This window comes from Myotis brandtii, unplaced genomic scaffold (assembly GCF_000412655.1).
Source record: "Myotis brandtii unplaced genomic scaffold, ASM41265v1 scaffold456, whole genome shotgun sequence".
Classification (NCBI taxonomy): Eukaryota; Metazoa; Chordata; class Mammalia; order Chiroptera; family Vespertilionidae; genus Myotis; species Myotis brandtii.
Window position 1 is genome coordinate 5,783,978 of NW_005367431.1, and position 24,554 is coordinate 5,808,531.

Genomic DNA, 24,554 nt, shown 5'->3' on the forward strand with positions numbered 1-24,554 from the left:
TTGATTTTCTATACTCCTGTCATCTTTTTGTTCCCCAACCTAATTCATTTGGTTTTATTTATGAGCCTGCTATATTAATGTGTGTGAGGAAGTTTTTACTTTATAATGAGATAGACGTCTTTGTAGTTACCCTCCTGAGATTGGCATAAATATACCCCTTCCCCATAATGGAATGCTAATTTTTATTTGATCACTCATTTATAGCAGTTGCTTAAATGTATGTATATGACATTGTTTTAATTTTTTTAAAGCAAAAATGTTCTAATAAGTTGCCAGATTTTTAATAAATCCACATTTGGTCAATTAATATGGAAATTAAGTTTACTATGGTTCTGAAGTTAGTTTTTTTAAACAAAAGAGTTCAGCATAATTTTTCAGTTTTTTTAGTTCCTGTGGTTATTCTGCATAAGAAAGCCCAATGCTTTCTATTAATAAATAATTTTTCTCTCACTTGACTTTGAAATCTGACTTAGGTGAACCCTCTTTTTTAAAAAGGTCAGAATGCATCAACATAAATTATATATTTTAAATTCCAAAAGAGAAGGGATATAAAATTCTATTCCTAGCGAAAAGCCATATAATATTCTTGAAACTCATTACATCATTTGCCTCCTGCCCATTTGGATAATCATACCTATGTTTTATTAATTGTGTATTATTTGTAAAACCAAACCCTTCCAGTAAATACTTGCTATAAGGCTATTGTCAATTTTAAAGACTCCTAATTATGTTAAAATTTGCTGTTTTGATTTTCCAAAGATAATTTTATTATACTGAGCTATCCATTATAATCAATCAAAGTAATGTGGAAGAAATAGTAATACTAGTGATGTCCTTTAGTATGTGGATCTCTTAACTGAGGAGCTATGAAAAAGCCTTATAGAAAGAGTGCACTGGATTTATAAGTGTGTTTATGTTCCTCTAAGAATGAGAGCTTCTGTTAACTTAGTTGTTCAGAGTAAGCAAGTGGAGTGGATAACTGACTAGAGAATCCAGATTGACAAATCCGTCAACCAGTCATGTTTACTTTTGCATAGAAGTTCGTTGATTAGTTCTTATCTTTGAGATTTAAACACCAAGTTTTAAAAATATTGCATACTTAAAGTATGGGCCAGTAATTTAAATATAATTTTTAATTTGAAGTAGTTACTGTTAATCTTTATAGAAAAGTTTTCTTTTAAAATGTGTATACATATATATATATATTTTATTTAGAGGTTACCAGAAGCTCTGGGTTTTTTGTTTTGTTTTTGTTTTTTAATCATTTTCAGATATTATCCAGAAATCTGCAAGTATACTTTTCCTGTTTTAACTCCTTCCTTTTATCACCTGACTATCAGGGAAGCGAGGTTGAGGCTGCCCTGACCTGACATGTCATGATGTCGACTTGCTAGGTGGGGTTCGCTGGGGACGATAACCAGTGGAATTGTTGGTAAGAACTTTTTTTTTCCTATTTTTTTTTATTAGTAGTGGGGCATTAAGTGTGGGAGAATGCCCATATCCTATAAGTGGGCATTTATGTTGGCCTTATAGAAAAATAAGACTTTAAATAATTTTGTTCTTAATAGGAACATATAATAAGTACTTCATGCTCTTTATTCTCAAATTGGTAGATGAGCAGGAAAGGCCTACAGTATGAATAAATGAAATACTCAGGGTATTATTTTAAGTGATCAGAATAGACACTTTATAAGATGGATTCTAAATAATGTCTCTTGGTGAGACAATAAATTTGCTTTATTTTACTGTGATTTCAAACAATCCACTATCTTCATTACATTTACATTTTTATTTGGTATATTAGCATATAATGCATCTTAAGGGATGTTTATTGCAAACTAATATTAGTAAAAATAGGACGATGTTGATAGAATGGAGGTGTTAAACACTAAGAGAAGTAATTTTTTTTAAATCCTCCAAAAGAAACCTTAATATTGTAAAATGAAACTTAAAAGTTTTAGCAATTTGAAAAACAGTAGTTGATTCAGTATAAAGATACATTTGCTATAACAACTTTTTGTTAAGAGGAAAATACATAGGTAAATTATTAGGTCATTGAACATAGCGAAACACAAATTAATCAGCAACTTGTGTTTCATCTGAAACTCAGGAAAGCTGGTAGGATTAGTAGATATTGGTAGAATTAAGAGTCAATTTTTAGATTAGTGTTAAAGATTAAAGTCTTTCATACTCATTAGAGGATTCCATGATGGTAAAGTATAAATTGAGGAAATTAAATTGAATAGGCATTTCTGACCATACCATCTAAAAATGTAATATAACATAAGCACTGATTGAAAATAATTTTGGATTTTCATGCCTGAAGAACCTCCTCACTATTCTTACGCCTTCTTTGTTGGTTGGGTGTATCAGTCCAGGAAGAATCTCCTAGGTGTTAAACATGTGCTAGTTGGTGTCATGAATGTAAACCCCTATCTCTAAGCTTGTTGTAGACTAGCTGAACATCACTGCAGTGAAATACTTGAAGAATTTTAGTGATTGTGTCCTTATGTTAAGGTACTTGTTCTCTTCTGGCACATTTTATACATGTATCAGTGGTAGAAAAGATCAGAGTATAAAACTTTAAGATTGCACTTAATGTGCTCTTGGGAAGTTTTATAGTAAGTAGTAGGAACACTCAAGTAATTCTGAGCAGTTCATAGAAGTTAACGAAAATGCATTGCAAATTTTTGTGCTTTATACACTAACAACAAAATACATTTCATAGGACCAGAAAAGAATGAAGCATTATGGGGGAAAACATACATTCCTCAAATATAAATAAGGGCTTTCATTTTATGTAGTAACTTTGTCAGGATCCCATGAACATCCTATCTTGATTTGTCATTTGGACAAAAGGGACTTCTGTAGCCTGTTCATCTGTACTTGAATGATGCCTATTACGATGTTTAGCACTATATTACAAGGCTATTTCTATAATTGAGCCGAAAGCTCCTGCAAACATTACAGTAACACGAGAATATTAAAATAGAAACATTTATAAGAACATTTAATCAGCAGCTTAATAAAAATTATGCTTTTGGTACAGCATTCAGGTACCATAACTGTATTGGAATATTTGTACAATGTTAAATATTTTTAATAAAATTTAACATGTTCAAAATGTTGTGTTGGTGATTTTGGGTGGTGTGTGATGGGTTCCATTATACAAATCATATTCAGTAGTTCTGTAATTGAGACATTTGAAGTCAAATGGATTTCCTATCTTCAGATTTAGTACTCATTTGGGCACCTGTTCCATGAAAGGCAGTAAAGAAATAGGACTAAAAGGACTGACATCAAGGGGGTTTATTAAAGTGTCAGGAAATAGCTTTATTAGAGTTTAGAGCTGGGTCTACCGATAGGGATGTTGGCTTTGGCATGGCAGGCTGCCAATAACATTTTTCTGATGAAACTGTGGCATTTCCACATTAGAAATGATCATAGAAAACATACAGAGGTGGGCAGAGGGAAACATTTGTATGATGCTTTCAGTAACCATTTTATTGCCCCAGTGTTCTTGACCAATTGACATGACATGCCAGCAAGTGAAGGAGGTGATAAAGGAATATTTGAGGAAGGCTGTGTTTGAATGCACTAGGCAGGTAATAACTTCAATGTATAAGAAGTACCATATAGAGAGAGCCCCCTCTTTGTTTCTTACAGTAAATTTTATGAAGGTTTCTCTTTTCATTCTGATTCCCATTCTCCTGAAGATAGATCTAATACAGAAGCTTTTGTTTTTACTTCTTTTCCTTGGGGTGTTCTTAGTTCCTTTAGTCCCGTGGTCAGCAAACCGCGGCTCGCAAGCCACATGTGGCTCTTTGGCCCCTTGAGTGTGGCTCTTCCACAAAATACCACGTGCGGCCGCGCACATACAGTGAGATTGAAACTTCGTGGCCCGTGCGCAGAAATCGGTATTTTGTGGAAGAGCCACACTCAAGGGGCCAAAGAGCCGCATGTGGCTTGCGAGCCGCAGTTTGCCGACCACTGCTTACTCTAAACTTTAGAGTCTAAAGAGTAGAAGTCCTGCAATTTAGAATGGAAATCTACTTGAAGTAATGTGCTCATTTCTTTGCAGACTGTACCAAATAACAACAAAGATTAAGGAGGAAAGTGATAGGAACCTAATGACTTATAAGCAAATTAAAGGAACTCTTCACAAGGGGTAATAACATAGTCTACTTGTTTTTTTGAATGAAGACTGTTAAATAAAAGAGAGCTATGGAGAAGAAAAAGTGATTATTGTTTTAAAATAAGAGTAGACAAAATACTTGCATAGGCCAGTATTTTCCAGAAAGAGTTTACTGTTTTTGTTATTTTCCTGTTGTCCCCAAATCAAAGGTCACTCACTGAGACAGGAAGGAATATTCTAACAGAAATCTAAACTTGGGCATCTTTAGGTGTTGGTAGAGCTGGAGATGGAGCAGCTCACAGATTTGTGGTGTATTTTTTCCAAAAATAAAGGGGGCTTGCTTCTGACAAAGATTTTAAACTTGGGCTCTATTGGTGTGTTTTTGCTCTACCTAAAGCCCTGAATTTACTTAGTTAATTTTTAGAAGTAAGATTTTACTAGGTATTTTCCTGTGAGGTGCATTATATTCACATAAGGGAATATCTTTTGCCTATAGCTATGAAAATCACATTTCTATTCATTTAGACTTGAAATTTATTACTGAAATCATGATCATGTATAGACATTTTCTTAAAAAACTAATATAAACAAGAAGAGTTGGGGTTTTTTTTTTTTGTTTGTTTCTTTAATCTTCACCTGAGGATATTTTTTCCATTGATCTTTAGAGAGAGTGGAAGGGGTGGGGCGGAGCTGGGGTGGGGGGTGGAGAGAAACATCAATGTGTCTACACATGGACTGGTTGCCTCCCGGATACTCTCAACCCAGGCCGGGATCGAACCTGCAACCGAGGTATGTGCCCTTTACTGATAAGCGAACCCCTGACCCTTGGTCCACATTCCAAATTGGCCAGGGCAAGAACAGTTTTTTATTTAACTACATGGTTAATATTGTCTTGTCATACTGAAACTTTTCATGCTTCCTGTTAAGAAGTAGAACCTTACCAGATTAATCGTATTTGACTATAAGTTATGTACAATTTGATCTACAACCAACAATAAGTATTGTTATTGAACTTTTTAAATCATGAAGAGTAATATAGGTATTATGTTTGTTAGTTGTAATGTCATTTCTATTTGACTTTCCAAAATAGGGGTGGGGGGATCTAAATGAGACCATCTATATTGCATTTATCAAAATAATTTTGAAATAACTTCTGGGAGATTCTGTTTTAAAGAAAAGATTCTGATTCAAATAATTTGAGGTGAGGCAAGAGCCTGCATTTCCCACAAGCTCCTAGTGATAGCAATGTTCATGACTAGGTTATAGGTTGATTATTTCACGTTTGGGGGGAATTTCAGAAAGTAGACCTTAGTAGAAAAGGTACAGATCAAGGTAGTCGGATCTAGATGAAGGTTTTTAAAATTTTGGTAAAGGCCACCTCAAAGGTTACTAGTGTTTAGGATCCCAAGGAAAGGGTAGGAGCATAATCTGCAAGAAAATGAAATTTAGAAAAACAGGCTTTAACAGTTTTAGGGAATTGGTGGAAAATAACAGTAGGAAGGAAAAAGCCCAAATTCAGGTCACTGAGGAAACGTCACGGCATGTTTACTTAGGCATTGGATCAGAAAACAAATTACAACAAAAGTCATAAAAGATAAAAATAGCTACTGCAAGCTCAAAAAGTTAGTAGGTTACTAAAAATACCCATGTGGGGTTTTTTTGTTTGTTTTTTTGAAATCTCTTTGCAAAAAAAGTTAATATTCATTAATTAGAGCACATTAAGGAAGAATATCATTAAATAACTTAAAAATAACAAAGATAAAAAGATGGGAAGTATTGAAGAATAGAAATAGCAGGTATATCCATTTTTATATAAAAGAGCTAGAAGGTAGTCCCTGATAACTGATAAACCATCTGATTTCCCATTCTAAAACTTTAAATTTGAAAAATAAAAATATAGATGAAGTATGGAAAACATATGCTCTACTGTTTGCCAATGGTAGGTTAATACATATACTAACTATGCTGTGAGTCCTCTGTACCAGGCACTGTGATAAGGAACTGCTTTACATTCTGTGTATTGTGTAATCATCAATCCTGTAAGGTAGGTGGTATTGTCCCTATTTTACATATGAAGAACTCAGAAATTGAGTTAAGTCATTTGTTATATAATATCTATAAAGTGGCAAAACCAGACTTTAAAACCTGTTCTGCCTCAAGTATATGTACACTCTCAATTATTGGATTAGAAATAGGCCTAATTAATACGAGGTTAGAATTAAATGTTAAATTTTATGTTTACTTTAAAGCTCTTTGTTATGCCTGAAATAAAGCCAACCTAATTTGAATTTAGAGTAGAATAGTTTTGTTCTAAATTAAAGTGTTTTTTTGTGTGTTACATTGATAGTTCAATTGTCATTTGTTTTTCTTTCATTGTTCGTTTATAAAAATGTAGGCCCAAATATTGAATTTTGGTCTCTTAAGACAGCCTTTTTTTTAATATACCAAGTAAGCCTATACTTGATTTGGAAAGGGGTGCCACGTTCCAAATGACTTAAAAATTTAAAAATTTTAATTCCACATATTTTATTCACAAAACTCAAATTTATCTTCATTTCTGAGTTCTGTCTATATTAGTGTTGAAGCATTTTTTAAGGTGTTGGTTTGTTAAGCCTTCTCTATCATTTAATATTTGATTTCAGCTCTTCTACATGTTTCAAGGATATAGTAGAAGAGTTTCACTTATCAGACCTGAGTGAGTGTGCGTGTGTGTGCGCACGCGCGCGCAAGATGCAGAATTACACATAAAGAAGCCATTATGTTTAGCCATAAACTTGGGCGTATGAAGAACCCACTCTCCTTATGCACTCTTAGAGAAAGTGTTATTTTCCCTGAGACAGAAAGAAAGGTGGTCTTGAGACATTCTTTAAAAATAAAATAATGCTTTAGATTACTCAAGGTATTTTCTGCTCTATTTCATAAAAATTGAGCTGTACAGTAAAAAGTATATGTCAACAAATATCAGTATTTTTGTTAAAAGCCTATTCTTAAGGATTGTAATATCTTGCTTCTAGAATTCTGTGTAATTTGGTCCATTGCTTACAATAGTGGGCATTTCAAAGTAGAATCAGGAATTCTCATTACTCACCAGTTCTGAATTTAAGGTCACTGTGACAATAATGTGACACATATTAGGGAGAAGCTGAAGGCTTACTATTTACCATGCCTAAGCTCTCAAGTCATTTCTTTGGTTCTATAACTGATCAGTTAGTCTGGCTCTAAGAAAACTAGGCTATCTCCTTAATAAACTTTTCACAAGGTTGGTTTTGTTCTGTGTCGACTAAATGTTTGCCAGATAGAGATTATTTTTTAAGAAAACCACATATTTTAAAATATATTTTTATTGGTTTCAGAGAGGAAAGGAGAGGGAGAAAGAGAGAGAAACATCAATGATGAGACAGAATCATCGATTAGCTGCCTCCCACACGCCCCACACTGGGGATCAAGCCCACAGTCCCGGCATGTGCCATGACCGGGAATTGAACCTTGACCTCATGGTTCATAGGTTGACGCTCAATCACGCTGGCCAGGCTAAAAATATACTTTTATTTATTTCAGAGAGTAAAGGAGAGAGAAATAGAAACATCAGTGATGAGAGAAAATCATTGATCAGCTGCCTCTTGTGTGACCCCTACTGGGGATTGAGCCCGAAACCCAGGCATGTGCCCTTAGCGGGAATCAAACCGTGACCTAATTGGAGATTATTAATGATGTGAAATATTACATTAATATGACTAGCCAATACTTCCTAAAAAGTCACTATTGCTCTTTTAAACAACATTTGTATAGCAGTTTTAGTATTTATATTGTAATTTGGAAAAGCAATGATAAATGTTTATGACAGTTGCTAGTTTATTTGTCCAGTGTGAGCTTTCAGTATGATAGTAGGAATTACCGAAAACTCCCATCCTGGGTTTTGTCCTTGAGAAGTGTTATAAAAGCAGTTAACTGCCAGAACTGGTTTGGCTCAGTGGATAGAGTGTCGGCCTGTGGACTCAAGGGTCCCAGGTTCGATTCCGGTCAAGGGCACGTACCTTGGTTGCGGGCACATCCCCCCCCCGGGGGGGGGGCGTGCAGGAGGCAGCTGATCAATGTTTCTCTCTCATCGATGTTTCTAACTCTCTATCCCTCTCCCTTCCTCTCTGTAGAAAATCAATAAAACATATTTTTTAAAAAAGCAGTTAACTTTGTTTCTTTTCAGAAAGTACAATAATATCTTGATCAACCTGTTAATACTTAGGAAGGAATATCATTAAAATGATTGATCTTGTACATCATTAACCAAATTTAGATAGCTAAAAGCCAGCTACTTATTGGAAAGGTTACATTTAGTCCATACCTAACACCAAGGATTTATATGTCATTTCTTAATTTCACAACCATGGAGTGATTTATGTTTCAGGAGTTAGAAATACACAATTAGTAAATTATGATCATTATCCTTAAAGATTTATAAATAGTAATGATAAGCATCAAAACCAACTTCTAGAAACACCATTGGGCGTTTGAAAAGTGTTCTGGCTCCTAATAAAATACTCAGTTATAATCAGAATACATGACTAATATGTATGATTTAGATTACTTCTAGAGAGCAAACGAGTTTATAAAATATAAACTCTATTATTTTCTTAACTAACTAAAATTAAGTTTAGTGTACACTGGATGGGTATATATGTATATATATCTTGATTTTGATAATTTTCACGCAGTTCAAATTTAAGTTAAAGAAAATATTTAAAAAAATGAAGGTTGAGTGACTATGCATCTAAAAGAACAAATGTCAAGATAGGTTTCCTTATATTTTTGTCTATTTTTTCATTACTGAAAACTTTAAGCCTTTACTGAGAAACCCCCAGGTAAGGTTGGATTAATGAGCAGTTTTTTAAAACATTTTTTCCCTCCCTGACATACACATGTTGCTTTATTCAAATGGAATAGATTTACTAAACATAACTTTTTTCTCCATTCCCTATACCTCATAAAAATTTCTTATGAGTCCAAGCCATTTCATTTTCCATTATGTCTTACAAAACTGGTTAGTGTCTGATATTACATTTTTTGTCAGCATTGTCATAGGACGTTAATATTTTTGATAGGAGTAAACTGCTGGTATAATTTAGAAAGGAAAGATGGATGGCAATAGCTCTTCAAAAAAAACCCCACAAATCCCAGGACTACGTGTCTCACAAGAATACATGTTTTGCCGTAACCAGTTTGGCTCTGTGGATAGAGCGTCGGCCTGCGGACTGAAAGGTCCCAGGTTCGATTCCAGTCAAGGGCATGTACCTTGGTTGCGGGCACCTCCCCAGTAGGGGGTGTGCAGGAGGCAGCTGATTGATGTTTCTCTCTCATCGATGTTTCTAACTCTCTATCCCTCTCCCTTCCTCTCTGTAAAAAAATCAAAATATATTTTTAAAAAAATACATGTTTTAACCAAGTGGCTAGCCTTTCATGCCTTCATTTGTATTGTTTTATATCCATGAACATTTTCTTTTTTAAAAAGTTTTAAGATGTGAGGGCCATCGAGCTGCAGCATCTGTCACCCCATTGATCGCCAGGGTTGATTTGACTGATCCGGCTGGCTAGGCGGGTGTCCCCTTACCAATCCGGATGCCTCTCTCCCAAAGCTGCACCCTCAGTCAAAGAGGACAACCTTCCTCCAGAGGATAGGTCTTCAATCAAGAGTATACGAGTAGCTGCGCTCCTCTGCTAGAACCTCCAAACAAGCTCTCAGGGTCCATTTGTAGGAGAATGTAGAGTAGTCAAGCTTCCAAGACCAGGCACATCCAAATGAGGTGCTGCACCTGGCAGTCTGCTTTCCTAAAGAAAAGTTTGAAGGCCTATAACTGCCAGTTGGAACTTTTGGTCAGCAAGAGAAGAACTGAGGTTAACATGTTGAACTGGTTTTAATTTCAGTCTAATTTGATGGGAGAACTAATAGTATTTCCAATGGGATGTCATTGCCTTAAGGTATTTAAACGTATTTACTAACTCCGTGGAATACATGCAAATGTGGAAACCAAGATACAGATACTTTGGTTCAAGGCCTCCTAACTAGAAGTGGCAAATCTGGTATTAAACCTGGGTGGGTGTGATACCAGAGCTCATATTTAGCCACCTCTCTACTGCCTTCTGGATTTTACTTGCTCTATGCCGTCTTATCAGGTACATGACATTAGGCATCTTTGAAATACTGGATAACTGGTTTATTACTAACTGTTTGGTTAGACTAGTAGTTTCCGAGCTTACAACTATTGGTGGGGCTAAGAACTAGTTTTAGAGAAATAAGAGCAGAAGGATCGTTTTGTAATAGGAAGATTAATGATAGCCTCTGAATAGCTTAGACTTCCCTTTTGTATAGAAATGTGCTATCAGTGTAGCCTCTGTTAAATGAACAATGCCCTTCTTAAACCTGTTTACACTTCTTCAAATTACTCTTTTTTTGTACTTGTGGTATTTGTCACAAGTTTGCATGTTGTGATTTGAGATTTCCTTTTACTGGTCTTAAAACATCTAGTTAGTGTGTTTCAGGATTTCTTTTAAATGACTTAATAAAATGGAGCCAGGCTGTGGTAGTTTACCTGCAACCATTATGATTTTACACGGAATTCAGTTTTATTGTCTAATTTTCTTTCCAGATTGGAGTTCTTACTCTTTAAAGGTAAAAACCATTTCATTTTTGTAAATACTTCTTAGCTGCCTTGTTTTGTACCTTCACTGGCTTTGTTTTATGTCTTTGAAGTAGCTAATGGAAGGTCTTGAAATATGCTGGATGCATATATACCCCTAGCTTTGTGTAGTGTTGATTTATCTCTTTTTTACACTTTTATGATTACTCTTTATTATCTTTGTATATGTTTTAGAAGTGGAGTGTTGCTGTTTCTATCTTATTTCATTACTCACATGTTTTACATAGGCTAGGGTCATAGAATAAAGATAGAGCAGAACCAGAACTTATTAGTATTTCCTGAGAGTTTTTCACTCAACTTGAATTCCTGGAGAAAGAAACATAGTATGCATAAGCAAACTTGAATGGCATACTGATTGCCTGTTAACTCTGTGTGCACACACACATACACACAGTTGGTGAATGAACAGTTGAACAATATCAGAACTGGGCCTGCCTTAGTGGCCTGGAAGGTATTAATCAAAGTCAGGCCGGCTCTGGTTATACTCAGCACCAAGACCAATTTCAGCATTCCAAACCAAGATGTCCTCAGTAGCTTTGGGGTTCCATCTAGCTGTTTTGCCTAGAAGATTCTTAATTGGAAAGCATTTTAATTGTTGTTCAGTATGCTAGTGGTTGCAATGATCTTCAAGTCATTTGATTGCCTTTTTTCTCCTGATGTTCTTGATCTTTTTGTTATTTTTGACACAATTGAGTAAACCTTCAAAACTTCTAGCTTCTCTGGCTCTGTTTGATTTACAATTCTGTATTTCCTAGTCCCCTGTGACACCCCTTTCCCAAGTCTTTTATCCCTCTAGGAATTTCAACCACTATTAGGGTTACTGGGTTTTATATCCTCCCAAATCATATTTCTGACTCTAGTATTTTGCTCTAATTTTATGGGCCTCCAGATCACATGAAACTTAATAATATTAAAAATCAGTTACCAGCATGTGTTCATTTAACAAAGGTTTAGTGCATACATCTATTTCTGGCACTGGGGAGAAATAGCGGGAACGTCTGGCAAAGGGAACAAAACCTTATAGACATAGCTATGAAAAAATTAGGTGTTTTGGGAGCATCTCTTAATCCTACAGGTTGCAGTCTTAGTATTTCTGTTGGATTTTCTGTTAATTAAGTCATACGATTTTTTTCTATGTCGTTTCCTCCTTAATTTCTCTAGTCATTAATCTATTTTAGGGTGGCAATTCCTAATCTTAATGAATGACTTGGAACCAGTATAAAACTGCTGAACTTTTAGTACTTAAATTGATTGAAAAACTTACATTAAAAGATGTTAGAAATTCAGCAATACTTTTTAAGTGAATTATATCTTATTACAACAGCATTAACATTCAGATTTAGACAGTTTTAGCCACCTTTATTCTAGATGATGTTCTAGGTACTGAAATTAACTTGATGTGTCTCCCAATCCAAGATGTACAGGTTAGGAAATGTTGCTGTATGCCTTACAAGTCAACTCTTAGATTATTAAAACTCTCTTCCAATTTTCCTACCTAATCTCTTTTATATTTGTCCTATACAATTGCTATAATAATTATCACACAGACACCAACGTTCTTATTACATCTTAATGTCAAATCTAGATTCTTGAAATTTGAGATTTCATATACTTGCCTGGTATCTTCCACACCTTTTCTTTCTTTTCCCAATCTGACTGTGATTGTATTTAAACCTTAATTGTGAGGCTTTGGAAAGTTATACTGCCTTTATTCACCTTGCTTTAACCCATTACTTCCTAGCTGTTACTTTGGAAGATTAGTCCATTTTCCTAATAGACATGATTGGAATGTGACATCATGAAATAACAGGAATGTATGCATGGTAAAATTGCTATGTATAAAATGATTTCTAGACTTTAATCAGTGACCCACCTCAAGGAGTGTTTGGAATTACTTAAGTGGCAGTTTGACACAAAATTGTACTGAACCATATTCAGGTGCTGTGGCTAATAAAATCTGTAAGTAGAAAATGCAGGAGGGTCAGAATTACTCATTTGGATATGAGAGTTTGTAGTCAGGTTTTGAGGCTGCAGCTAGTGACACAAAGGGAACTTGAGAAGATTCTCTGCTTTGGACTGTTGCAGAGCAATCTCTTGTTTCACAGTTGTCAAAAGCCCACTTAATGAGAGTATACAAACTAAACAGAAAAAAACAACCTACTTGGCCAGTTCTGGCCTAAAAATTACACAGGTGGATACATGCTGTCCTATTTTTGAAAACAAAGGTACCACTATAATGTTTGTGTGGTGTATGTCTGTCTATGTTACTGATATGAAAGTCCAATTCATACTGTGGGTGAAATTGTTTCAAAAGTTCTTTTACTGTAATTATGATGGTAAACTCCCTTAGTCAGAGCCTGTTAGACCTGCTGCCTTATGAATTCTGTGTTCTAGCTTTCTCTTCCAGGGGAAGTTAAAATACAAAAGAAAGGCTTCTTGATACATATTTTTAAATTGATTTTTTAGGGGGAGAGAGAGAGAAACATCAGTTGGCTGCCTCATACTACATGCCCCCTACCCAGGATTGATCCCGAAACCTGGAATTGAACTGACAACCTTTCAGTGTACAGGATGATTCCCAGCCAACTGAGCCACACTGGCCAGGGCAAAAGGCTTGACTTGACTTGATGTAGTCCAATCCCCCATGTATTGAGCTTCTACTGTGTGCCAGCCACATGAAGCTAGGTGTTTTATATTCTTTAATATTCATAGTAACCACTTAAGTAGTAGAAATCCTATTTTACCAAAGGAAAAACAGACCCAGAAAGGTTGAGTGACAGCCAAGGTTGTACAACTAGTTTGTAATAAAACAGATATTAGAACTAACTACTTTTCTCCATTTTTATCCTTATCTAGGAATACATATTTAGCTTTTTGAGCTAGAGTCAAAGCATTTTCTTAAGGGGAATTCTGGGTTACAAGCTAAAAAGAACAAAAGGTTGATTTTAGAATATAAGGCTTAAATTTGTATATATAATTTGCTATTGTATGCTTCTATTGCTCTGCTCTTAGCATCATAGACTATTTTTCACATTTTTTGGTTATGTTTGCTTCTTTAGATATATAAAAGCTTTAGTTTTGTGGGTGAAAGGGATAAAAGAAGTTGGTTTTATACTTGTTAAGCATAACCTGGTCACTTTTTAAAATGTTTTTATTGATTTTAGAGAGAAGGAATGGGGAAAGAGAGAGAAAGAAACATTGCTATGAGAAACCAATTGGTTGCCTCCCAAATGGGATCAAACCCATAACCTAGGCATGTGCCTTGACCGGGAATACAACCAGCAGCCTTCTGGTGCAACAGGACGATACTCCAACCATCTGAGCCACAGCAGCCAGAGCTAACCTGGCCATTTTGTACAGCAAACTCGAGTCACACATCATTTAGCATGCAGATGCACTTTATACAGGGTGGTACAAAAGTAGGTTTACAGTTGTGTGTATGCAAAACACAGAATTCATTCTTGCATTCTTGTATTAGTTTCCATTCAAACAACTGTAAACCTACTTTTGTCCCTCCCTGTATATAATGGCATACATACTGCTTTCCATATCTTTCTAATATTAATAGTAATATTTCTGCCCTGGCCAGCATCAGTCAGTGGTTAGAGCATTGGCCTGCACAATCAAGGGTTAGTGGGTTTGATTTCTGGTCAAGTGCACCTACCTAGGTTGCAGTTCGCTCTCCACCTGTAGTCTGGGCACATGCCATAGGCAACCAGTAGATGCGTCTCTCACATTGATGTTTTGTTTTTTTCTCTCTCTGCCTCCCTTCCAATGGGGAAAAATATCCTCTGGTGAAGATTAACCAAAAAAAAGTAATATTCTAGGCATGCAGAGAAGTACCAACTTACATTTGGGTCAGTTACTTCTATGTAAAGACAGCATTTCAAAGAATTTACCTTAAGCTGTTCTGAAAGTTAAGTATCATTAGATGTAATGTCGTAATCTGGACTCAAATTTCAGCCATTCAGCTTGCCCTTGAGAAAGATCCCTGCTTTTGCCCTTGCAAAAGTAAAAATAATAGCCAATAAAAAATATTTAACTCAATATATGCTCTGTGTTTAATGCTTATAGCATTTGTTAAGCGTTTACTATGTCGAGTGCTGTTTAAAATGCTACAACTTCATTGTATAGATGAAGAGACAGATGCAGGAATGCTTTATAAATCCTTCTATTAAAAAATAGAGCCCGAGTATTGTAGAAAAGAGATTTTTGTTTTGTTTTTGTTTTTGTGTTTTCCCTCTTCCCTCAACCTCCCGCTATGCCACATTATGTGTTGAATTTCTCCTCCCATACTTTTTTGTGTGTTTCTTTCTTGTCTTTTTGTTTTTCGTTTTTTTTACTATTCCTTTGTTGTTGTTTTGTTAACCCTCATCTGAGGATATTTTTCCCATTGCTTCTCAGAGAGAGAGAAACATCAATGTGAGAGAGACACATCAACTGGTTGCCTCCTGTATGCACTCCGACCTGGGGCATGGAGCCAGGAATCTAATCCCCAGCCTTTCCTTAGTGTTGGCCCTCAATGGTAAGGGCCAACACTAACTACCGAGAACACTGGCCTGAGCTGGACTCTTCCTTTTTAAAGGATTTTCCTATCCTTAGGAGCAGAAAACGGGAGATTTAGTCATCAGTTTAGAAATTTTATAAAAGATGTCAAAATAATTATACTTCATTGACCTATATATATCATGTCAAAATTTGATTTTGAATTACATCAGTAAGGCAGAGGGCTATTAAAGTGTTCTGTCTCTGCTCATTTATGATACATTTTAGATCTCCCACATTTTTTTTTCTGGATATTTATTAGGAGATGGTGTAGAGGTTTGGTAAGTAATACGGTTTGGTTTTGTATGTCTCAAGGGTTTCTCATTCAGTCACATTTTTGAGGTTTTTTATTCTGGCCTTTTTTCCTGATGGTTCTATTTGTAGTATTAACTAAAAACCCTTGTGCTAATGCTAATTTTGATTTTTTTTTCTCACTAGCATATATTGGAGTATTCAGACTTGAAGAAGGATATAGGTAAAAAAATATAATATGAAACATTTTCTAACATTAAGTTTATCAAATCTCTTTAGTTGCATACTTGCCATATTCACTCTGAAAATTATTTACAAAACAAATTAAGTGGTATAGGTTTTGCCAAAACAATTATGAATATTTTGCTTCTATTTAAGTTTATAAGCATAGCATTAAGTCTCTTAATCCTTAAAGTCAAAAAAGGTGGTTTTATTATGTTATTGTTTTAGGAAATACTGAGGACTTATAAGTATTTTCCTTCTGTGTGAAATTTTATGTAGGATTTGAATTACTTAATTGTAAAGTGAATTGCAAATACTAACCTAAAGCACACTTTACTTATTTAAAATTGATTTATTTTAAAATATTTTTATTGATATTTTTTATTTTAGAGGAAAGGAGAGGGAGAGAAACATCGATGTGATAGGAAACATTGATTGGCTGCCTCCTATACGCCCTCTACTGGTGATTGAGCCCACAACTGGGAACCAAACTGGCAGCCTTTTGGTGTACAGGATGATGCCCAACCAACTGAACCACTGGCCAGGGCTAAAATACATTTTACATTTATCAGAATCAGGCCTTACTACTGCTTTGTCCCAAATGTTTTCTCACCCTCATTGGATATAAACCCCATATCATGTCTATCACATATCTGAGTCTGCCACGTATCTGAGCTTGGTGTGCCAAGTTAAGTATTGCATGTCCTTATAAATTCTTTTCTATGACTAGAAGCTGTAGAAGACCAGAAAACCTTGGAGGTGATGTATTCCTTTATTTGCTTCATAAAGTTGCTTTAAAAAGTCTTCATTTTAATAGAGAAGCAAGATATGCCACTCATTTTTAATTTTTAAAGTTAATTTAGTGACATCAAAAATGTTAACACTAATTTTTCTGTCAAACAAACATTCTCTGCAAACTAGATTTTGCAGTGTTTTTTTTACTTGGAGCTAAAGTTTGCTTAAACTTCATTTACTTGGAGTAGAACTTGGTAGTGAATGACTGAAAAAGACTATGTTCTTTTCTGCAGCGTGAGTGAGAACACAAGTTTCTGCATATACATAATATATGTTCTCTCTTTTTACTTTGTTTTGATAGTCAATCTTTAAAAACGGGCTCTGATGGCAATGTAGAAAAAGAATATATTTTTAAAAATTCTACTTTTACGTCTCCTTTGTAGTAAACTAATTTAGCCAAGATCAGATTGGTAATTTACCCAAGGTATCAGGTAGAACCATTAATCCACTGAATAATTTAATAATGAAAAAAATCTCATGGTACATTTGGGATATATTTTTTCTTTGATGTTGGGTTAGAAGTTTATCTCCTTTGGCTCATGAAACCACAGCAGCTCTCGTTACTGTGCCACATCTACCTAAGAGGAAGGGGGAGTCACCTTCTCAAAAGTAAACTCCATTCATTGTCCCTCACAATCTGCCAGTGACCATGGCTTCTAAGGTTCACTCTTGGAACCAAAGGCAAGAAGGTAAGGAAGAGGATGCTAATCAAATAAACTGTTTGCAGCCTCTCTAATAAGACCCTTTAGATCAGTGGTTCTCAACCTTCCTAATGCCGCGACCCTTTAATACAGTTCCTCATGTTGTGGTGACCCCCAACCATAAAATTATTTTCGTTGCTACTTCATAACTGTAATTTTGCTACTGTTATGAATCGTAATGTAAATATCTGATATGCAGGATGTATTTTCATTGTTACAGATTGAACATAATTAAAGCATAGTGATTAATCACACAAACAATATGTTGTTATATACTCGTATGTGTTTTCCGATGGACTTAGGCGACCCCTGTGAAAGGGTCATTCGACCCCCAAAGGGGTCGCGACCCACAGGTTGAGAACCGCTGCTTTAGATGATCATTTATATGAAAAGTAATATTTACTTTTACTGCAGATCTGCCTCTAGATACTGATTTTTCCCCAAAAAATTTCCAGGAGCTTTGCTCAATGTCTTTTCCTAAGGAAGTGAGCCGGCCAGGTTGGTGTTGCTCAGTGGTTGAGTAATAACCCATGAACCAAGAGGTCCCCGATTTGATTCTCTTTAGGGCACATGCCCAGGTTGCAGGCTCGATCCCAGTGGGGGGTGTACAGGAGGCAGCTGATCAATGTGTCTTTCTCATTGATGTTTTTATTCCTCTCCCTTTCTCCCCCTCTAAAATCATATATATGAGCAGGGAAAGCTCACAAATATTGGGAGAAGAGAATTACACAGGGAAGGTACTTTTCTCAAAAAAAAAAAAAAGAAAGAAAATAGAGAAGAGGTTGCAGGGAATTTAGTGGGGTCGGCATTAGGGAGGCAGGAGGTGATGTAAAGAAGTAATTTGCGGTGTGATTTGTTTCCTGTGTGGCTCAGTTACAACTAACATGAAATAAGCGTTTCATTTTTTAGCATGAAGTTGGAGAAGAATGGGAAGCCAGCCTGGAAGGAGGTGCAAATTTGCAGCAGATGCTCTGTATCCAGGTGGCAGAAATGGCATTCAGTCTGAGGGCAAGAGCATCTTCAAAAGAAAAAAAATCTATAAATAAAAATGAATCTTATCACCACCATCTTCAGCCAATGGAAAGGATAAGGCTTCATGACGGGCATTTGAATGGCTTTTAGGTTATCATGAAAGTATATGTTAAAAAAAAAAATTGGAATTATATACTCAAGATTTTTTTTCTGGCTCCTTATTCTCCTGATACACATTTCACAACTAAAATACTCCTAACACTTTATTATAATCTTTTAAATGCATTAGCACAGTGGTTCTCAACCTTCTGGCCCTTTAAATACAGTTCCTCATGTTGTGACCCGACCATAAAATTATTTTTGTTACTTCATAACTGTAATGTTGCTACTGTTATGAATCGTAATGTAAATATCTGATATGCAGATGGTCTTAGGCGACCCCTGTGAAAGGGTCGTTCGACCGCCAAAGGGGTCGCGACCCACAGGTTGAGAACCACTGCATTAGCATGAGCTGAGGCTGCAGAAATCTCAATTTTGTGAACAGAGTTTACATCTGACCCTTTACTACTATGTCCACAGTATCACCAAATTGGGAGAGATTGCAATCTCTTTGAAGTTGGTGACTATTTTGCCTCAGTGTTAAGGCTTGGCCTACAGGTTCAGGTTTTCTTTTGGCTTTGTCCCTAAGTTCAGAACTGAGCAGAAGTATTGGGACAAAGCCAGGGGCTGCACTCAAAATGTGAGTCAAGTGTGAATTTTTTTTTTTTTTGAAAGGTGGGTTATTGAGCCCACCTCAGTCAGGGACCCTGAATATTGGGTTTAAATAATGTGACACTCACTTTATACATTTGAAATTATATTTTAGAAAACCTTGCAAATACTTTAAAATGTACCTGAATTTGTTGTAGGCCAGAGGAATATCACTATTATGTTGTCCTTGATTATTTTTACACCATGAAAGAACACATGAATAGCTCAAAGTAATTTAACTTTGGAATGAGAGATTATATATGGGATAGCTGATACTCTTGAAGTTTACTTCAAATGAATGATGAAAATAGCTATGAGAACTAGCTCTAGGACCTTCGCTTTTTCTCATTTTCAGTGGTCAACTTTATAAACCAGGTATAAAGAGAAGCAAAAAATAATTCTCCAGATCATGAGGTTAGTCTCTTCAACTGGTATAATAGAACAGGTATAATGATTACATTTTTCAGAATTTCGTCGCTACGCCCCCCTCCCCCCATCCACTTTGAGCCCATAGGGGCAGTTGAGATAGCAGTGAAGCTGTGATTAGATTAGATTAGATTAGATTAGATTAGATGACAGGATTTGAAGTACCAACATTAAAAGTACAAGAGTCACAACTGACCTTGAAGGTAAGATTTACCATGAAAATTCATAACAAGACTGGAGAACGATCAGTTTCAAAATACAAACCTTGAAACTTAAGAATTGTTGGCTGTTAAAACAACAAAATGCTAAGAACCGGGATATCTGTTGGCAAAAGTCTGTTGTTGGAAACTCCTGTCTCAGTTTAGCAAATCTAATCCATAATGCATATCAACTCAATGACAAACTATTTTATTTTTGCCTGATTTACAGATACCAGTTTAACACAAGTGCTCTTGCTACATTGATTAGCTTTAAGCAGTGTCTTGGTTTGAAAAGAAACTTAATTAAACATGTTTTCTTCCCTTTCAATGTTTTTTTTTTCTTTTTACTGCAAACTAAAGCACTGAGCACAATATTCACACAGCTTGTTCTCAATCTCAGTTTACTTAATTTCTCAGGTGTGGTGGTGTTTTGTTTTTTTTGTTTTTCCAGGTCATCCTAAAAAGTAATTCCATTTCTTTCTTAAACTGAATTTTGCTTTGATTTTCTTTATAAAGTAAAGAGTAGGGAACATAAGTCCCTTTTACCTTTTGCTATTAGAATCGAATTAGGAGCAGTTGCTTTGTCTGATTTTCATCCATGGATTTTTCTGGAATGGAAGGCATATCTAGCTCAATGTTATTTATTTGGGCTGTATAAGTAGGGTCACTGCCTCTCCTTCCTCTTTACTGAACACCTAATTTTATTTTGTATTCCTTACACTTATGGAATGTCTGTCAATCCAAAAAATATAAGTTTTGGAGAGGAAAGAGGGTACTTTGACCATACTTTGAAAAACAGACATTTTGAGATTTTAAAAAAATATATATTTTATTGATTTTTTACAAAGAGGAAGGGAGAGGGATAGAGAGTTAGAAACATTGACGAGAGAGAAACATCGATCAGCTGCCTCCTGCACACTCCCTACTGGGTATGTACCCACAACCAAGGTACATGCCCTTGACCAGACTTGAACCTGGGACCCTTGAGTCCGCAGGCCGACGCTCTGTCCACTGAGCCAAACCGGTTAGGGCGACATTTTGAGATTTAAAATTTTTTTAATTTATTGATGTTATGGGGAGAGAGAAACATTGATTTGCTGTTCTACTTATTTATGCATTCATTGGTTGGTTCTTGTATGTGCCCTGATTGGGGATCGAACCTGCAATCTTGGTGTATCAGGACGATGCTCTAACCAACTGAGCTAGGGTGAGGTGTGTGTGTGTGTGTATGTGTGTGTGTGTGTGTGTGTGTGTGTTTAAAAACACCTCAGGACTGGGTGTGTTCATTATACTTTCTAAAAACTTGTGTATAGTCATTTAGTTCATCATTCATAAATTAGTATTCTTCCCTAGTCCCTAAAGGTAGTTTTATACGCTAACTTTTGTTTTGCCTTTCTAGCTGCTAAGATAGATAATGATTATTGCAAAGAGTACATTTTTAAATGGTCTCCAGTGTGGACTGCTGAGCCCAGTGATGGAGTGGGTACATTGAGGAAGAATGTGTCATTTGGAATCCAGGACCATTCAACAAAGATAATTGCTTGATAATATGGTCAGAATGCTCAAACTCTTATGGCATACCGATGGTTTTTTCTTCTATTCCCCTAAAAAGAAAATTTTCACAGCCTCAGAGTTCCCCTCATCTAGCTACTTTCATTTCCATTCTCAAAGTTGTACTCTGCTTCTATCACATTTGGGTGTCAAAAGGTGTTGAAGTGTCAGTGTCTGAGCACAGCAAACCTATTTAATGATTTATAGGAAGCAAATAGTTTTGTTTGCTAACTATTTGAAATGTAGGAAACTTTGGCTTTAAGTGTATGATTTTTCAAAGCATAAAGACATTTCCTGGTTCTTAATTTCACCTGAATCCATATTTTTCTTCTCTCTTACTAACTTAATTTTAATGCTAATTTCCTATAAGAAAGCAATTGAATGGAATAAGCCCTATTTTTTTTTTTAACCCAAGGATATATTTTTATTGTGTGTTTTTTTGTTTGTTTGTTTTTAGAGAGAGAAACATCAATTGGTTGCCTCCTGAATGTGCCCTGACTGGGGTTTGAAACCCAAACCTAGGTATGTGCCCTGACCAGGAATCAGACCTGCAACCTTTTTGGTGTGAGACAATGCTCCAACCATTTGGCCAGGGCAAGCCTTATCTTTTAATTTATAGTTTGTACTAATGCTAGTCAGATCAGTTCACTTCCTTTTTTCTTGATTTAAGTAATATGTATTTCAAATTTGACTGACAAATTAGAAAATCACTTTTTAAAATTTGCCATTATATTGTATTTCCTTTATTAGAATGGTTTTTTCTTTTACACACTATACTGCAAATAAATCAAGGATGCAGACTCATACTTTATTTTATTTATCAACTTCTGCCTGGCTTTTATGTGAATTACATTATTTTTCACTCAACATTTATTAAAGGAACAAACAAAATTTTAGGCTATAGCAAACTAATACCTTTAGCCATAACTAAGCTAAATTTCACTAAGGGACAGAACATGCAATTTCCACATACTTTAAGGTATGACTCATCCCTATTAAAGTTATGAGACTCAAAGCTACACCCATATCACTTAATTTTATGTCCTTCCCTGTTTACTGTGTCTGACCTTCAAGATTTCGTGACTGATGCTGAAATGGAAGCCAACCATTGCAGAAATATTGGGGAAAATGAATATGAAGAATGCAAGGGCAAGTAGGAATTCATTTCTAGCATTCCTAAACCTGCTTTGTCGTGTCAACTCCACTACAGTCAGAGGAAAAGAACTGAGTTCATGGAAATTACCAGCTAAGCCTTACATCTGTCTTTAATGTTTTTAGGAAATTTCAGGTAAGTGAGATGTCCTTTTTGAAGAAAGACTATTATGTATATTAAAACGAATTGTTCCATATTAGTAATGGTGGGCAGCTTGTTTATTCTGCACTTCAGAAAGTCTTGCCCCCATTAGGTGTGGTTTTCAATATTGTGGAGTTCCAACCAACATGGAGCTTTCCCTCTATTCAGAAGCATTCAGAACCTTCATTGCAGTGTATGAAGTACCAATTTTTGTTGGTTTGTGCTCAATTCCTTTGTTAAAAATTACTTTAGTTGAGTTTTAATTTTATCCCTCATTATATCCATAGAAAAACTTTTAAAAAGCTTCAAAGTTTCTGCCAGGTTACATTTGCATTCTACACAGTCAAGTAAGAGTAAAATTATGAGATATATAGGTCTCAATATCACCTTGATTGGGTTGATAGGTAATTTTTAAGTTATAGGATTAAGTTGTTTTATGTTTATTACATACTGATGTAATAAATATTGTGCCAGACCCTGGAATACAAAGATGGACTAGCATACAATACAGATGAGATTCTAGGTGAGGGAATGAAAATGGAATAAAACGAGGCTATTTCATTTCTCCATCACAAATGGAGAATTAGCATGTTAATCTGAATATGACATTCTATTTCAAAGATCTCTGCGCATGTGTACTTGTGTGTGAGAGACAATTACAAAACACTTTCTATGTGCCAGCTACTGTTGTAAGCTCTTTTACACACATTTTTAAAAAATCCTTATAACTGTCCGATAAGTGCTAGCCCATTTGTTTTACGTCATTGAGGCAAAGAAGCTAATTATCTTGCCTAGATTTGTGCAACTATGGTCTAGGGACCAGTATTTGAACCAAGACAAGCTGATTACAGAGCCTGCACTCTTAGTTTGGATACTTATATGTAGTACCTGGCTGAGTACCCATAAAACATCCCAAATTCTCAATAAAATTTGCCTACTTTTTAAAAAGGAAAGTTTAAATAGCACAGAAAGAGTAAAGATGTAATAATAAATTTTTTAGAGAATCAAAAATTCCCTTTCTCACACTGGCTCTAAGCCAGTCATTTTGTGTCATGACTTCCCCTCCCACATTCCACACTCCTAACCCCCAGCACAGTACATGCACAGAAAAATTAAAAAACCAGAACAGAAGCAGAGCTTCTTGGTTATATTTCATACTCAGAACCTATTGTGCCTTTGGTTCACCCCTCTTTCTTTTTGGAATGTGTACATTTTCTTTATCTTCTAAATGATGAGAAAATATGACTGCTGAAAGTTTTTCTAGGATTCTTTAAAAAAATAGATAAGACTACAGAAGTAAAAAAAAACCTGCTCTGAGAACCTCAGGTAGGTAATTTGATTCCTGTTGTATGTGTAGTTTAAGGCTCCTGCCACTCCATCCTGTTATGTACTGTAAACCCATTTGGCCTTTAATAAACTGTTTTATGAATTGAGTGGTTTTGTTGGTCTCATTTCCCATCTGGTTGTGTATCTTCTTTGTTCATCTTCTATATGTTATTGCTGCCCCTTCAAAACTGGTTTAATTAAAATAACATCTATTATATATCTAATACTATTGAGGGTTAAAAATATATATGTATACACACACACACACACATATACATACATACTAGAGGCCCGGTGCGCGAATTTGTGCATGGGTGGGGTCCGGCCAGCCCGCCCTGATGGGGGCTGGCCAGGAGGAGGGGCCGCGGGTGGTTGGCTGGCCGCCCCCACCCCCTGATCGAACTCCAGGTCGAGGGGAAAATTTGCATATTAGCCCTTTATTATATAGGATATTATATGCATGCCATGGCTTTGCTCTTAAGCTTAATGAAGGTGCCACCCAGTACTAAAACTGCAAATTTTTAAAAGAAAAATCAGATGCTATAAAATCAATATGAACAGTGGTTGATTGTATATCTTAAGCAATTGTGATGAAAAATCTGGTGAAATCAAGGTATTCTATGAATAATGAAATTAATGGGAGAAACAATTTTGACCATATTTCTTCCAGATCAGTGCTTCTCAATGTATCTGAAT

General features: G+C 35.6%; 1 long non-coding RNA gene across 2 annotated transcripts; it reads left to right on the forward strand.

Moving 5' to 3' along the window:
* Positions 1-1,199: 1,199 nt before the first annotated feature.
* On the forward strand, positions 1,200-23,965 carry LOC106727643. 2 transcript variants are annotated; one of them, XR_001363877.1, is made up of 3 exons: positions 1,200-1,432; positions 15,808-15,844; positions 22,313-23,965. It is a non-coding gene; the product is annotated as an uncharacterized LOC106727643 (long non-coding RNA). The 2 variants fall into 2 exon arrangements; XR_001363876.1 differs by lacking the exon at positions 22,313-23,965 and adding an exon at positions 16,574-17,447.
* Positions 23,966-24,554: the final 589 nt, after the last annotated feature.